The following is an 18,150-nucleotide window of genomic DNA, read 5'->3' on the forward strand; positions in this document are numbered from 1 at the left end:
GTGACACCACCTGTGGTATTCGGCTGGGGTGATGTTATGGCAGCTAGATGGTATACCTTCCCAAAGGTGAAGTATGTCCCCAGGGCTTCCCAGTACATAGATGGTGCTATGGTGAATGGTGCGGTGAAGAACAAGGACAAAAGGTTGAAGTCTCTTTACCTTTACTGAAGACTTCAGCATCCACAGTCCAGGGTACCAGATCACAGGGCAGGCAGAGTCCGGCCGGTTTGGGGGCAAGTCCAGAGTTCCCTTGTCCAGGTAGAAATCAGTAGCCTTCCCTTGTGCTGCGGTGGTGTAGTCCCTTACTGCCTGTGGCTTCACATAAGGGTCTCACAGATGCGATGTTTCGCTCTCTGTGTCCCCCATTTAGGATAGGACAAAACCAGTATGACTGGTGACTTGAGCCTGTTTCTAGGGTCTCTTAGATAACCCGGCTCTGTAGGTGTCACCGTGCTTCCTGTGTATAGGTGCGGACAGGTAACCTGCAATTAGATGTCCTGCCGGTCTCTGAAATAAGGCGTAGAGGTCCTTACTCCCTCGGCTACCGGGATTTTGCGCCTCAGGAGGCAGCCTGAGCGGGGCTGGTCCCCTTCTGGTATCCTCTCCTTTGCTTCGACTTCCTTCACACTCGCTGCAATACAATTCTGCCTTTCAATGTCTCTTTCTGGGAGCTGCAGCTCTGAGGGCATGCACAGCTCCTTTAACCTTTTGTCCTCCTCAGACTACTGTCTGGAACTCCTAACAGAACTCCTGACTGGAGCTCTGTCAGGAACTGACCCCTGTCTGGAACTCTCTAACTTTCCCTACAGACTACCAGTTATATATATATATATATATATATGGGGAGTGTCCTAATAAATAGGAGCAGGGGCTCCCCCTGGTGGCCTGGAGTGTGAACGTGTGTTGCATGTTTGTGATACCTGGACGCAGTAATCCTTCCTTGCCTCCAAACGTAGCATCACTCTCCCCGAGAGGAAAGCAATACTGCTGCGATGACAAGGACCCTGGGGTGCCGCACTCCCCCCCCCCCGTTAAATCCAGTACTCCCAGACTGGGAAAAGAAAACAACAGTTACAGGTTAGCAAAAAGACATACAATTTTTAAAATGCTATTAACTTATAAAACTAATTAATACTATATCTAAAGCTTCCCTTTATGGGAGGTGAGGACACTTGAACGTTGCATAAACTATTTATATTATGGGCCCATTTTGATAAGAATAGAAAACAACATAACAATTAACTATGAAATGCGATGACCCCTACGGGTGAACTATCTCTCAAGGCTTCAAAGTGCAAATCAACATCTTATTACTTTTATTCTTCTTCAAGTGCAAAGTTTCCGTCCAACCCCCACGGGTTACTTTATTCTCTTCATTTTAATAAAAGTGCATCTGAATATCAGTACTCACTATCGGCTATATTGAAACACCATTCTTACTAAATTCAAATCTCAGCTTTCATTACTATTAACCATTTTGACTCTTTAATATATTAACCCTCTATCTTGTAACACACAAGTCCATCTATCATAGTGCAACTAGTAAACATTCCCTTTAAGGGTTCAAACAATATTCAAGTCTCTTTCCTTTTTGAGGTAGTGCAAAGGCATCAATCATATTAATGTTCAAGTCAATCAAAACTTTAGAACAGCAGCAATGAGCGAGGGACCCGTCATTAACCCCCAACGTTGGTCTTGGGCGTGCTACAAGGCGTGTATCCAGACCTGGAATCCAGCAGCGCCAAACGGGTTATTCTTCAGGTCTCTGGAAAATAAAGCAGTTCTCACAACAATGTTAGTAGCAGTCTTTTAAAACTTCTTTTGTAAAACCAGTAGGAAGCACCTTTAAGAAGGTGAAAACTATTTACAGTGGAAAGTTCTTGACCATGCACAGTTCATGATTCACAGTTCTTTAACCCCTTAACGACCGCCGATACGCCTTTTAACGGCGGCCGCTAAGGGTACTTAAACCACAGCGCCGTTAATTAACGGCGCTGTGGAAAAAGTGAATAGCGCCCCCCAGAGTCGGATTTTCTCTGGGGTCTCGGTTGCCGAGGGTAGCCGAGACCCCAGAGAACATGATTCGGGGGGTTTTTACCGACCCCCGAGTTGCGATCGCCGGTAATTAACCGTTTACCGGCGGTCGCAACAAAAAAAAAAAAAACGCGATTTGCCGTTTAATTTCTCTGTCCTCCGATGTGATCGCACATCGGAGGACAGAGAAATGTGGTCCCCGATGGCCCCCAATAGCCCCCCAATACTTACCTACCTCCCCCGGTGCTCCTCGTGTCTCCCCATGGGCGCCGCCATCTTTTTTCCGGGAAAAAATGGCGGGCGCACGCGCAGTACGCCCGCCGCCCGGCACCCGGATGTTCTTTGGGGTCTCGGCTGCCGGGGGTAGCCGAGACCCCAAAGAACATGATCGGGGTCGATTTGCACCGACCCCTGCTTTGCGATCGCCGGTAATTAACAGTTTACCGGCGACCGCAAAAAAAAAAAAAAAAAAAAAAGCGATCAGTTATTTCTCTGTCCTCTGATGTGATCGCACATCAGAGGACAGAGAAATAGGGGGATTCGGGGACCCTATCATACTCACCCGGGGTCCCTGGGTCCTCTTCTGTCTTCTCCTGCCGGCCGGCTTTTTCATCATGGCGGGCGCATGCGCAGTGCGCCCGCCATCTGCTGCCATCTGCCGGCCGGCAGGAGAAGACAAGTTGGGGCTAAAATTAGGGTTAGGGTTAGGGTTAGGGTTAGAGTTAGAGTTAGGGTTAGGGTTAGAGTTAGGGTTAGGGTTGGGGCTAAATTTAGGGTTAGGGTTAGGGCTAGGGTTAGGCTACTTTCACACTAGCGTTTTTTGGCTTCCGTCGCAATGCGTCGTTGGAGAAAAAACGCATCCTGCAAAAGTGCTTGCAGGATGCGTTTTTTCTCCATTGGCTTGCATTAGCGACGCATTGCGACGGATTGCCACATGTCGCATCCGTCGTGCGACGGATGCGTCGTGCTTCGGCGGACCGTCGACACAAAAAAAACTACATGTAACTTTTTTGTGCAACGTGTCCCACATATTTCAGTGCCACGTGCCACGTATTTAAGTGACACGTGCCACGTATCAAAGTGCCACGTGCCACATATTTCAGTGCCACGTATCAAAGTGCCACGTGCCACGTATCAAAGTGCCACGTGCCACATATTTCAGTGCCACGTGCCACGTATTTAAGTGCCACGTGCCACGTATCAAAGTGCCACGTGCCACACATTTCAGTGCCACGTATCAAAGTGCCACGTGCCACGTATCAAAGTGCCACGTGCCACGTATCAAAGTGCCACGTGCCACATATTTCAGTGCCACGTGCCACGTATCAAAGTGCCACGTGCCACGTATCAAAGTGCCACGTGCCACATCTTTCAGTTTCACGTGCCACGTATTTAAGAGACACGTGCCACGTATCAAAGTGCCACGTATCACGTATTTCAGTGCCACGTATTTAAGTGACACGTATCACGTATTTAATTGCCACATATTTAAGTGCCACGTATCAAGATTTTCCATGGAGAACAGACACATCCAGAGATATGTCTGCTCTCCACGGCTGCAGCAACACACTGACAGGAGCCATAGTTCCTGTCGGTGTGTCACTGCGCATGCGCGAGCGAGTTTACCGGCGGTCATTGACCCCGGCACTCTCGCTTAACGGCAGTGCTGCGTGGGAAAGTTCAACGCAGCTGTACTGCTGTTAACCGAGACGCCGGAGTCATTGAACTCCGGAACAGTACGCGATACACTGCTAGGAGCTTCGCTCCTGGCAGTGTATCGCCGGAGAGCAGCCGATCGGCGTGGGACACTCGTTTTATGGATTCTGCGGACAGGGAGTATGAATTTGGTTTATTATTTTTGGATTTTTTCCTGGAGGATCGAAGGCTTCGCCTACCAGTGTGCTGTTGGTGAGTATATACTCTGTGTTATATGTTGTATGTACTGTGTGTCATGTATGTGTATTGTGTGTAGGTGTTTTGTGTAACTTTACAATTGTGCTAAGTCGCCGGACACAGGGACAACTCTCCCATCCTAATACCGGATGGGAGTAGTAGTCCCATACGGCGACTTAGCACAATGGTGGCACTAGCGTCGCATGGGGACACACACACGCACACACACGCACACACACGCACACACACGCACACACACACACACAGAAGGACTCCATGCTGCTTCACTGGGGGGCGGGGGCTTCCCTCTTCCTGTCCGACGTCACGTCCGGTCCTGGGTGTCAACCCCTCCGTACAAAGACGCCGACACCCAGGACAAAGGCGCTGTGTGTGGAAGGTAATATGGGGCCCTAGGGGGATACGCAGACACGCCGCTGCGTAAAGAATTGACATGTCAATTCTTTTTACGCCGGCGTGTTTGCAGACAAAAGCGCCGCGTTTTTTTGCGGTGTGTCTGAACGGCAAAGTGAATTTCTCATTCACTTTGCCGGCAGACGAAAATAACATTGCACATTTTTGAAAAGCGCCCGCAAAATAGCGCTCAAAAATGCGCTATGTCTGAAAGTAGCCTAAGGCTTCTTTCACACTTGCGTCGGTTGGGATTAGGGTTAGGGGTGTGTTGGATTTAGGGTTTTGATTAGGGTTATGGTTAGGGTTGAGATTAGGGCTGTTTTGGGGTTAGGGTTGTGATTATCGTTAGGGTTGTGATTAGGATTATGGATCGGGTTGAGATTAGGGTTAGGGCTGTGTTGGGGTTAGGGTTGGAGTTAGAATTGGGGGGTTTCCACTGTTTAGGTACATCAGGGGGTCTCCAAACACGACAGCCAATTTTGCGCTAAAAAAGTCAAATGGTACTCCCTCCCTTCTGAGCTCTGCCGTGCGCCCAAACAGTGGTTTACCCCCACATATGGGGGATCAGCGTACTCGGGATAAATTGGACAACAACTTTTGGGGTCCAATTTCTCCTGTTACCCTTGTGAAAATAAAAACTTGGGGGCTAAAAATCTTTTTTGTTGGAAAAAAATATATTTTTTTATTTTCACTACTCTGCATTATAAATTTCTGTGAAGCACTTGAGCTTTCAAAGTTCTCACCACATATCTAGATAAGTTCCTTAGGGGGTCTAGTTTCCAAAATTTGGTCACTTGTGGGGGTTTCTACTGTTTAGGTACATTAGGGGTCTGCAAACGCAACATAACGCCCGCAGACAATTCTATCAAAGTCTGCATTGCAAAATGGCGCTCCTTCCCTTCCGAGCTCTGCCGTGCGCCCAAACAGTGGTTTACCCCCACATATGGGGTACCAGCATACTCAGGACAAATTGGACAACAACTTTTGGGGTCCAATTTCTCTTGTTACCCTTGTGAAAATAAAAATTTGGGGGCTAAAAAAATCTTTTTTGTGGGAAAAAAAATATTTTTTATTTTCACTACTCTGCATTATAAACTTCTGTGAAGCACTTGGGCATTCAAAGTTCTCACCACATATCTAGATAAGTTCCTTGGGGGGTCTATTTTCCAAAATGGGGTCACTTGTTGGGGGTTTCTACTGTTTAGGTACATTAGGGGTCTGCAAAGGCAACATAACGCCCGCAGACAATTCTATCAAAGTCTGCATTCCAAAATGGCACTCCTTCCCTTCCGAGCTCTGCCATGCGCCCAAACAGTGGTTTACCCCCACATATGGGGTACCAGCATACTCAGGACAAATTGGACAACAACTTTTGGGGTCCAATTTCTCTTGTTACCCTTGTGAAAATAAAAATTTGGGGGCTAAAAAAATCTTTTTTGTGGGAAAAAAAATATTTTTTATTTTCACTACTCTGCATTATAAACTTCTGTGAAGCACTTGGGCATTCAAAGTTCTCACCACATATCTAGATAAGTTCCTTGGGGGGTCTATTTTCCAAAATGGGGTCACTTGTTGGGGGTTTCTACTGTTTAGGTACATTAGGGGTCTGCAAAGGCAACATAACGCCCGCAGACAATTCTATCAAAGTCTGCATTCCAAAATGGCACTCCTTCCCTTCCGAGCTCTGCCATGCGCCCAAACAGTGGTTTACCCCCACATATGGGGTACCAGCATACTCAGGACAAATTGGACAACAACTTTTGGGGTCCAATTTCTCTTGTTACCCTTGTGAAAATAAAAACTTGGGGGCTAAAAAATCTTTATTGTTAAAAAATATATATTTTTTATTTTCACGACTCTGCATTATAAACTTCTGTGATGCACTTGGGCATTCAAAGTTCTCACTACACATCTAGATAAGTTCCATGGGGGGTCTAGTTTCCAAAATGGGGTCACTTTTGGGGGGTTTCTGCTGTTTAGGCACATCAGGGGCTCTCCAAACGCGACATGGCGTCCGATCTCAATTCCAGTCAATTTTGCATTGAAAAGTCAAATGGCGCTCCTTTGCTTCCGAGCTCAGCCATGCGCCCAAACAGTGGTTTACCCCCACATATGGGGTGTCGGCGTACTCAAGACAAATTGTACAACAGCTTCTGGGGTCCATTTTCTCCTGTTACCCTTGGTAAAATAAAAATTTGGAGGCAAAAAGATCATTTTTGTAGAAAAAATGCGATTTTTTTATTTTCACGGCTCTACGTTATAAACTTCTGTGAAGCACCTGGGGGTTTAAAGTGCTCACCACACATCTAGATAAGTTCCTTAAGGGGTCTAGTTTCCAAAATGGTGTCATATGTGGGGGGTCTCTACTGTTTAGGCACATCAGCGGCTCTCCAAATGTGACATGGCGTCCGATCTCAATTCCAGCCAATTCTACATTGAAAAAGTAAAACGACACTCCTTCTCTTCCAAGCTCTGCGGTGCGCCCAAACAGTGGTTTACCCCCATATATGGGGTATCGACGTACTCAGGAGAAATTGCAAAACAACTTTTGTGGTCTAATTTCTCCTGTTACCCTTGTGAAAATAAAAATTTGGGGGCAAAAAGATCATTTTTGTAGAAAAAATGAGATTTTTTATTTTCACGGCTCTACGTTATAAACTTCTGTGAAGCACTTGGGGGTTCAAAGTGCTCACCACACATCTAGATAAGTTCCTTGGGGGGTCTAGTTTCCAAAATGGTATCACTTGTGGGGGGTTTCCACTGTTTAGGCACATCAGGGACTCTCCAAACGCGACATGGCATCCGATCTCAATTCCAGCCAATTCTGCATTGAAAAAGTCAAACGGTGCTCCTTCACTTCCAAGCTCTGCGGTGCGCCCAAACAGTGGTTTACCCCCATATATGGGGTATCGACGTACTCAGGAGAAATTGCACAACAACTTTTGTGGTCTAATTTCTCCCGTTACCCTTGTGAAAATAAAAATTTGGGGGCAAAAAGATCATTTTTGTAGAAAAAATGAGATTTTTTATTTTCACGGCTCTACGTTATAAACTTCTGTGAAGCACTTGGGGGTTCAAAGTGCTCACCACACATCTAGATAAGTTCCTTGGGGGGTCTAGTTTCCAAAATGGTATCACTTGTGGGGGGTTTCCACTGTTTAGGCACATCAGGGACTCTCCAAACGCGACATGGCATCCGATCTCAATTCCAGCCAATTCTGCATTGAAAAAGTCAAACGGTGCTCCTTCACTTCCAAGCTCTGCGGTGCGCCCAAACAGTGGTTTACCTCCACATATGGGGTATCGACGTACTCAGGAGAAATTGCACAACAACTTTTGTGGTCTAATTTCTCCTGTTACCCTTGTGAAAATAAGAATTTGTGGGCGAAAAAATCATTTTTGTGAAAACAAATGCGATTTTTTATTTTCACGGCTCTACGTTATAAACTTCTGTGAAGCACTTGGGGGTTCAAAGTGCTCACCACACATCTAGATAAGTTCCTTGGGGGGTCTAGTTTCCAAAATGGTGTCACTTGTGGGGGGTTTCCACTGTTTAGGCACATTAGGGGCTCTCCAAACGCGACATGGCGTCCGATCTCAATTCCAGCCAATTCTGCATTGAAACAGTCAAACGGTGCTCCTTCACTTCCAAGCTCTGCGGTGCGCCCAAACAGTGGTTTACCTCCACATATGGGGTATCGGCGTACTCAGGAAAAATTGCACAACAAAATTTGTGGTTAAATTTCTGTTTTTACACTTGTGAAAATTAAAAAAAATGGTTCTGAAGTAAAATGTTTGCAAAAAAAAGTAAAATGTTAATTTTTTTCTTCCACATTGTTTTAGTTCCTGTGAAGTACGTAAAGGGTTAATAAACTTCTTGAATGTGGTTTTGAGCAGCTTGAGGGGTGCAGTTTTTAGAATGGTGTCACACTTGGTTATTTTCTATCATATAGACCCCTCAAAATCACTTCAAAGGTGATGTGGTCCCTAAAAAAAACATGGTGTTGTAAAAATGAGAAATTGCTGGTCAACTTTTAACCCTTATAACTCCCTAACAAAAAAAAAAATTGTTTCCAAAATTGTGCTGATGTAAAGTAGACATGTGAGAAATGTTATTTATTAACTATTTTTTGTGACATATCTCTCTGATTTAAGGGCATAAAAATACAAAGTTTGAAAATTGCAAAATTTTAAAAATTTTCGCCATATTTCCATTTTTTTCATAAATAATCGCAAGTAATATCGAAGAAATGTTACCACTAACTTGAAGTACAACATGTCACGAAAAAACAATCTCAGAATCAGCGGGATCCGATAAAGCGTTCCAGAGTTATAACCTCATAAAGTGACACTGGTCAGAATTGTAAAAATTGGCTCGGTCATTAAGTACCAAATTGGCTCTGTCACTAAGGGGTTAAACGAGATGGTAACTTGTGTAAACATGTGCAAAAACATGAGATCCCTTTAAACAGGGGACCCCTTTAAGAAGAAACCCTAGTAGGGTTTGTGAACTTGAAAAGGTAGCAGCATAGAGTTAACAGTTAACTATGTACAGTCATGTTCAAATGCTTTACTCTAGCTGTGGCATTGTCCATTGTAGCCCCTGCAGAGGTGGGCGACTACCGGGTACCACATAGAGCGCATCCACGCTCTGGATGGGAGTCTGGGTTCCCACAGATTTTCAGTCAATGGTGTTGGGAGCGTGCCTACTAGTGACTCTTTGGTCTGCAGCGTGACACAGTTGGTGGCCACGGTAAGATCAGTCACTGGAGCGGGGTCAGTAGCAGTCGCTGGAGCGGGTTCGGTCACCGAGGCAGGGTCGTTCCTCACACCTGCTTCCAATGCGGTTCCTCCGGTGCCAGTCTGCTCCACCTCCGCTGGGGTCTGGAACGCTGGTTGCAGGGCCTTGTGCTGTGGCGTTGTCATCTCTGTTTGCTGCATCTCGCTTTCCGCCAGGGCCTTGATTTCTGGCTTCGGAGCGCCGGAACTTCTTTCTTGCTCCGGACCAGACGAGGCTGCCGACGGACGTCTGGTGAGGCTCCCGATGAAGGTCTTCTTCCACCTGGCCACAGCTTCCAGCTCCTGGCGCACGAGTTGACAGGGGCGTTCTTCCTCTTCCTTCTGCAGGAGGTCCGGATTCATCGTTGGTGAAGGGTGCAGTTCTTGCAGGCCCTGGCAGGGAAAGTCCTCGTGCTCCATCCCACGCTCCAGGGTCCGCTCACCTCCCTCTGCCATGTTGCTTTTTGGCACCTCCTCCTTCCTCACATCACAGTCTTGGCAGGGGCGGGCATATATTTTGCGCCGCTCTGCTGGACCTGCCCACGATGGCACGCCCTTCTTTTCCAGCACTCCTCGTGGTGCTGCAATGGTGGCGGTTTTGGCGTCAATTTTGGCGGTCTTTTGCGATACACAGTCTCGCAGCATAAATCACGGTTAGGCACAACACAGTCTCTAAGGCACACATGACCCGCTTTGCAGCCTTTAGTCCTGCCTGTTCGTGACGCCAAGTTGGATCGCCCCCCGGAGGCCGTGGGGTACTCGATACCGGGTCCTTCGGTTCACAGGGGGATGTCACGGTGGCTGACCCGGTCCGTGGCCCTGGGATGTCCGTATAAAAGGGAAAGGTCTGTAAAGGGATAAAGTTTATGTTCTTGACACCACCTGTGGTATTCGGTCAGGGTGACCGACGCTGCTTTAAGGGGTCCGCTGGAGTGATGTTATGGCAGCTAGATGGTATACCTTCCCACAGGTGAAGTATGTCCCCAGGGCTTCCCAGTATGTAGATGGTGCTATGGTGAATGGTGCGGTGAAGACCGTGGACACAAGTTTGCGGTCTCTTTACCTTTACTGAAGACTTCAGCATCCACAGTCCAGAGCACCAGATCACAGGGCAGGCAGAGTCCGGCTGGTTTGGAGGCAAGTCCAGAGTTCCTTTGTCCAGGTCGAAATCAGTAGCTTTCCCTTGCACTGTGGTGGTGTAGTCCCTTACTGCCTATGGCTTCACATAAGGGTCTCACAGATGCGATGTTTCGCTCTCTCTGTCCCCCATTTAGGATAGGACAAAACCCGCATGACTGGTGACTTGAGCCTGTTTATAGGGTCTCTTAGATAACCCGGCTCTGTAGGTGTCACCGTGCCTCCTGGGTGTAGATGCGGACAGGTAACCTGCAATTAGCTGTCCTGCCGGTCTCTGAAATAAGGTGTAGAGGTCCTTACTCCCTCAGTGTTCCGGCTACCGGGATTTTGCGCCTCAGAAGGAGGCAGCCTGAGGGGGCTGGTCCCCTTCTGGTATCCTCTCCTTTGCTTCGACTTCCTTCACGCTCGCTGCAATACAATTCTGCCTTTCAATGTCTGTTTCTGGGAGCTGTAGCTCTGAGGGCATGCACAGCTCCTTTAACCTTTTGTCCTCCTCAGACTACTGTCTGGAACTCCTAACAGAACTCCTGACTGGAGCTCTGCCAGGAACTGACCCCCGTCTGGAACTCTCTAACTTTCCCTACAGACTACCAGTTATACATACATATATATATATATATATATATATGGAGTGTCCTAATAAATAGGAGCAGGGGCTCCCCCTGGTGGCCTGGAGTGTGAATGTGTGTTGCATGTTTGTGATAACTGGATGCAGCTATCCTTCCTTGCCTCCAAACGTAGCATCACTGTCCCCAAGAGGAAAGTAATACTACTGCGACAACCAGGACCCTGGGGCGCCGCAAGGCCTCCTCACTGTATGACGCTCCCACAGTTACACTACAAATTTTAATTAAAATAAAATATATCATATACTCACCTATTACAGGATCCTGATGAGTCCACCGGCAAAGCGTGGGTAGACCAATGCATTGACGTCATCCCGCCAGTGCACGCACAGAATGTCGGAGTCCCGGCGCAGTGTAATGATGTCACAGTGCTGGGACTCTGACATCTTGTTCGTGTGCCAGCGCCTCACTGTGCCGTTCTGTACACTGCAGGCGAAAAAGGAGCCTATGGTCTACAGAATGGAGGGAGATAGATAGTATTGAGTGTTGGTGGCTCCGGGTAGACCCGTCTGAGAGAGGAGCCCGGGGTGAGAGCCCCCTCTGTTCCCCGCTAGCTACGCTACTGCAGACACTAACAAAAACTATATAAGTTTAGCATCGGCCATAATTGATAAGACCTGGACAATTATTTTCCCAGGTCATTTGGACTGCACACTGAACGCCGTGGAAACAAAACCTAAAAAGAAAAATGAAAAAATTGGTGGAATTGTTTTTTTCACCATTTTAATTCATTAGGTGTTTCACATTTTTTTCTTACATTATATGGTAAATTGAATAGTGTTGTTCAAATGTACAACCAGCTCTGCAAACATGGAATGTGACAATGAAAATAATCCCAGTCATAAAAGGGTTGATGTCGGACACATACAATGCAGAGGCACGGCACCTGCAGTTGAGCTCATCGCCACCAGGATGGCCGAGTGGTTAAGGCGTTGGACTTAAGATCCAATGGACATATGTCCGCGTGGGTTCGAACCCCACTCCTGGTAAGGTTTTTGTAAAGGGAAAAAAAAGTGTTGCTTGAATAGTTTTAAAAAGTGATCTTCTCCGCTCTTGTTAATGTCTGTGAAGCAAAAACTTGTTCCATATACTATTTCCATAAAATATGTACATGCAGAAATTCATCTTTATGCCATTGCTATAATAGTGTCTGAAACTAAGACAGCTGTATTGCTAAATGCTTCGCCTTTTTGCATTAACTAAGAAAAATATTTGTTTCCATGTAATATAAAAGAATGATCAAGAAAAAAAAATATTCTACCAGGAGTGGGGTTCGAACCCACGCGGACATATGTCCATTGGATCTTAAGTCCAACGCCTTAACCACTCGGCCATCCTGGTGAACACAGGGAAGAGGCGCTCACAGGCTCTTACACGTGGTGCCGGAGGTGACAGCCTGTGACGATGTGTGATGTAACCTACAGAACGTTACACTGAGCTACACTACACTCTCCGCCATTACAGCCGTACGTGTGCTGCGTTCTGAGGCAGGACAAGACGCACGGCCATGAATGAGGCGGAGCTGGAGCGCTATTCAGACCGCCCTCTAGCGTTACCTCACACGTCTGCTCCTGTCAGCTGCTCTAGCACTAATTCCGCAGGGCGGTTGCCTCCTGAACCCGCACTATAAGCACCAGCATGCATTGTCATACTCGCAATGAATGCTGGGTGATCCTCGGAGCGTCCCCGCGTGACTGTGGGGAAAGTCCCAGTGATGGCAGACGTACTCCAGTCACTGGCCGCACCCACAGCGACCCCAAAACACGTCACAGTGAGGGCCGCAGCTGTCCAGAAATACGAGGACAGCGCGCCCCTATGACGACACTTACTGGTCCTCAGCGCTATAAGGAGCCACATTACCTCATAACAGCGACCACCGCTACCATGCTGAATAAAAACCCCAGTACCTTATCTTCTAGAAAGTAACATGTAAGCAGCCAAAAAGGGGCAGAAATATCCCCTGGTGGTCCTGTGGAGGCTGCACGAATGGGCCCAAATAATGGGGGCCATGTCTGCCGCTCCTCAGCATCTAATAACTAATGCAGCCATAGTTTGGGGAATGCAAGCCCTGGCCATATCCCTGTAGTGCCCGTCAGCAAGCTTACAGGGGTACTCCAGTTACCATCTGTCCTCAGGGAAGGGATAACTTCTAGATTGGTGGGGTCTGACAGCCAAGACCCCCACCAAGTGTCAGAATGGAGTGCCAGTGCACGTGTTCCACCGCCACTGTCCTCTGTAATTGTAGCGTTCAGTGGGGGGTCTCAGGGGTCGGACCCCACCGATCTAGAAGATATCACCTATCCTGTCACTGTCTTCTCATAAATGGAAAACCCCTTTAAGCTACATCATGATAGATGATTACCCTATTCGGCCTAACCTAGACAGAGAGCCGAAACGAAGAGATCCAGAACAGAATAAAATTAAAAAGCTTTATTATATGACAATAAATAATGGTGCAAATTAGTGCACAAGCACCCTAACATAAGGTGGGAGGCTGAGTGAAAATGTATGGTATAAATACAATATTAGTAAAAAGCACTGCAGAGTAGTGAATACATTGCCTGGTGAACTGCTAACTGCATCAGCATGCATAAAGTACATCAACATTGCATATATAAGTATAACCAGAAACAACAATGATATCTACCTGCAGCAGACCCAGCGTCCCACCTCACCCCAACGCGCGTTTCGCAACCAGCTTCTTCCAGGGGCGTCTGACGATACCAGAGAACGCAGCTCCATACACTGGAGCAGCAGCCACTGCCTGATGCTTTACTGTGCAAGACCCGGCCGCTGTGAATGGAGGTGATGTCAGTAAGGTCACCTCAGTTCATAGAGGCCGGTTCTCACCATCTGCAGCGTCAGTACTGGACAGCATCAGATCCAGAAGACTGGAATCGTCATGGATTACGGCGGACCCTGTGGATTATTATTTTATTATTATTATTAATAATAAATGGGGGAAAGAGGGACATTGTTGGGGTTTTTTTTTTTTTTCAAGTAAAGATTTAAATTTTGATGTGTTTTCTTCTTTTTACTTACTTGGTTAAGTTGATAGACGCCGCCCTATTACTAACCTCTGGCCTTGATATCAGCAGGCATTATACAACTGACATCAACCCAAAAATATTACCCCGCTTGCCAACGCACCAGGGCAAGCAAGAAGAGCCAGACAAAGTGCCAGAATTGGCGCATCTAATGGATGCGCCTTTTCTGGGGCAGCTGCTATTTTTAGGCTGGGGAGGGCCAAATATACATGGACTTTCCCAGCCTGAGAGTAGCGGGATTTGGATGTTTCGCCCCCAGTAGTGTGCCCCCAGCAGTTTGCCCCCAGCAGTTCGCCCCTGGGTACATTTCGCCCCCGAACATTTCATCCCCAGCATTTGGCCCCCAGGATGTTTCGCACCCACACATTTCACCCCCGCACATTTCATCCCAGCAGTTCGCCCCTGGGTACTTTTCGCCCCCGCACATTTCGTCTCCAGCATTTGGCTCCCAGGATGTTTCGACCCCGCACATTTCGCCCCAGCAGTTCATCCCAGCAGTTCACCCCCAGCAGTTCGCCCCTGGGTACATTTCGTCCCCGCACATTTCATCCCCAGCATTTGGCCCCCGGATGTTTCGCCCCCGGCAGTTCATCCCCGGATGTTTGTACCCTTGTGATTCATGAATTTCCGTCCGTCATCAATGTTTCACCCCCAGCAGTTCGCCCCGGTAGTTTGCCCCCGGATGTTTGTACCCTTGTGGTTCATGAATTCCTGTCCATCATCAATGTTTCGTCCCCAGCAATTCGCCCCCGGTATTTCTCCCCCGGATGTTTGTACCCTTGTGGTTCATGAATTCCTGTCCTTCATCAATGTGTCCTCCCCAGCAATTCGCCCCCGGCAGTTCGCCCCAGGATGTTTGTACCCTTGTGGTTCTTGAATTCCTGTCCGTCATCAGGGGCGTACTGCTGGGGGCGAAACATCCGGGGGCCAAATGCTGGGGAAACATTGATGACAGACGGGAATTCATGAACCACAAGGGTGCAAACATCTGGGGCAAACTGCCGGGGACGAAACATCCAGGGGTGAACTGCCGGGTGCGAAACATCCAGGGGCCATATGCTGGGGACGGAATGTGCGTGGGCAAAATGTACCCAGGAACGAACTGCTGGGAGTAAAATGTGCGGGGGCGAAACATCCTGGGGGCCAAATGCTGGGGACGAAATGTGCGGGGGCAAAATGTACCCAGGGACAAACTGCTGGGAGTGAATTGCTGGGGGTGAACTGCTGGGGGCGAAATGTGCGGGGGCGAAACATCCTGCGGGCCAAAGGCTGGGGACGAAATGTGTGGGGGCGAAATGTACCCAGTGGCGAACTGCTGGGGGCAAACTGCTGGGGGCGAACTGCTGGGTTGGTGTGGGTCTGGTGTGTCTAATCTTCCTCTTGACAATACCCCATAGATTCTCTATTAAGGTCAGGTGAGTTTGCTGGCCAATCAAGCACAGTGATACTGTTGTTTGTAAACCAGGTATTGGTACGTTTGGCAGTGTGGACAGGTGCCAAGTCCTGCTGGAGAATGACATTTCCATCTCCATCACAGTGTCGAGCCACTCATGACCAATAGACAACGCCTGAAGCGTCTTACCTGGGCCAAGGAGAAAAAGAACTGGACTGTTGCTCAGTGGTCCAAGGTGTTGTTTTCAGATGAAAGTTAATTTTGCATTTCATTTTAAAATCAAGGTCTCAAAGTCTGGAGGAAGAGTTGAGAGGCACACAATCCAAGCTGCTTGAGGTCTAGTGTGAAGTTTCTACAATCAGTGATGGTTTGGGGAGCCATGTCATCTGCTGGTGTAGGTCCACTGTGTTTTATCAAGACCAAAGTCAGCACAACCATCTACCAGGAAATCTTAGAGCACTCCATGCTTTCCTCTGCCGGCAAGCTTTTTGGAGATGGAAATTTCATTCTCCAGCAGGACTTGGCACGTGTCCACACTGCCAAAAGTACCAATACCTGGTTTACAAACAACAGTATCACTGTGCTTGGTTGGCCAGCAAACTCGCCTGACCTTAACCCCATAGAGAATCTATGGGGTATTGTAAGGAGGAAGATGAGAGACACCAGACCCAACAATGCAGATGAGCTGAAGGCTGCTATCAAAGCAACCTGGACTTCATCAACACCTCAGCAGTGCCACAGGTTGATCGCCTCCATGCCACGCCGCATTGATGCAGTAATTGATGCAAAACGAGCCCCGACCAAGTATTGAGTGCATATACTGAACATGCATTTCAGTAGGCCAACATTTCGGATTTTAAAATCATTTTTCAAGCTGATGTTATAAAATATTATAATTTACTGAGATAATGACTTTTGGGTTTTCATTGGCTGTAAGCCATAATCATCAACATTAACAGAAATAAACGCATGAAATAGATCACTGTTTATAATAATGACTTTATATAATATGAGTTTCACTTTTTGCTTTGAAGATCTTAAATAAATTAACTTTTTGAAGATATACTAATTTAGTGAGAAAGCACTTGCATATGGTTCCAACTTTGTGAAAATGCCATTTTCTGTTCCACAATGATTGTGCCCCAGGGGTCTGCTGTGGAAGAACTTGAGTGGCCTGCACTGAGCCACCCACCTTTGAGATTAATTGTAATGGAGATTTAATTTAAATTACATTTTCCCCACAGGGTTTTATGCCGTGTTCATGTGCTATAAAATAGTTTTGAGGCATCTTATTTCAGTTAAAGATCATTATGATTAGAATAATCTCACGAAGCTGTTCTGATTGTAGATAACTATTTTGTTTCCTCAGACAATAATGTTAACACAGTTCTGCATTCATTAGATAAAATATCTGTCGATGTGATGTTGGAACAGTAAACTTTGTAGCACTTTTACATAAGGCCGACTTACTATAAAAAGCTAAAATAATATAGAATGATGAGCAATGCGTATTTAAAAAAAACATTTTTTTTTCATAAAATTTGATAATTGTTTGAGACTTGCAAAAAACTATGTGCTTGCTGCCAATACAACTCCAAGTCTTGATGCCAGCAGTATGGCAAGTGAATGCTAAGGCTATTGATTGACTGCAGCAGTTAGGTGCCATGTGTACTGGCATCTCAAATGGTGCAATACTTACTGGAGCATCAATTGTAGTGAGGCCACTGATTGTCTGTAGCAGTCATGTGCTGCTAGGGCATCAATGTCAACTACATGTGATTAGCAGTCGATTTCAAAAAGGACTATTGTATATTTTTTGTATTCTACATCATTTGTTGACTTTAAGGCTACAGTATGTGCAAAAAAAGCCATCCCTTGACCCAAGTGCTATGTCCAGCTATCGCCCCATATCTTTGCTCCCATTTGCTTCCAAACTCCTTGAGCAGCATGTCCATGCTGAACTTTCCTCTCACTTTGCATCTAACTCTCTCTTCAACAACCTACAATCTGGTTTCCGTCCCCACCATTCCACTGAGACTGCCCTGACCAAAATTACTAGCAACTTACAGCCAAAGCTAACAGACAATTTTCTATACTCCTCCTCCTAGACCTGTCCTCTGCCTTCGACACAGTTGACCACTGCCTCCTACTACAGATCCTCTCTTCCTTTGCGGTCAAAGACCTTGCCCTATCTTGGATCTCCTCATACCTTGCCAACCGCACATTTAGCGTTTCCTACTCCCATACTACCTCTTCATCTCACCCCCTCTCTGTTGTAGTCCCCCAAGGCTCTGTCCTAGGACCCTTACTCTTCTCAATCTATACACTCGGCTTGGGACAACTCATAAGGTCCTATGGCTTCCAGTACCATCTATATGCCGATGACACTCAGATCTACCTCTCTGGCCCAGATGTCACCTCTCTGCTCTCCAGAATCCCAGAGTGTCTATCAGCCATATCCTCCTTCTCCTCTCGCTTCCTCAAGCTCAATGTGGACAAATCTGAATTCATTATCTTTCCTCCATCATGCATATCTTCCCTACCTGATCTATCTATCAAAATAAATGAAATCACACTTTCCCCTGTCCCCAAAATCCGCTGCCTCGGAGTAACCCTTGACTCTGCCCTGACCTTCAAACCGCACATCCAAGCTCTCGCCTCCTCCTGTCGCCTTCAGCTCAAAAATATTTCCAGAATCCATCCTTTCCTCAACCCACACTCTACCAAAATGCTCGTGCATGCCCTAATCATTTCCCGCCTCAACTACTGCAACATACTCCTCTGTGGCCTACCTTCTAACACTCTCGCACCCCTCCAGTCCATCCTTAAC

General features: G+C 47.0%; 2 non-coding genes across 2 annotated transcripts; one reads left to right on the forward strand and one right to left on the reverse strand.

Annotated features, from left to right (window-relative positions):
* The first annotated feature begins 11,786 nt into the window (after positions 1-11,786).
* Positions 11,787-11,869, forward strand: TRNAL-UAA (transfer RNA leucine (anticodon UAA)). The gene has a single exon. It is a non-coding gene; the product is annotated as a tRNA-Leu (tRNA).
* A 269-nt stretch (positions 11,870-12,138) lies between these two features.
* On the reverse strand, positions 12,139-12,221 carry TRNAL-UAA (transfer RNA leucine (anticodon UAA)). The gene has a single exon. It is a non-coding gene; the product is annotated as a tRNA-Leu (tRNA).
* Positions 12,222-18,150: the final 5,929 nt, after the last annotated feature.

This window comes from Ranitomeya variabilis, chromosome 2, assembly GCF_051348905.1.
Source record: "Ranitomeya variabilis isolate aRanVar5 chromosome 2, aRanVar5.hap1, whole genome shotgun sequence".
Lineage (NCBI taxonomy): Eukaryota > Metazoa > Chordata > Amphibia > Anura > Dendrobatidae > Ranitomeya > Ranitomeya variabilis.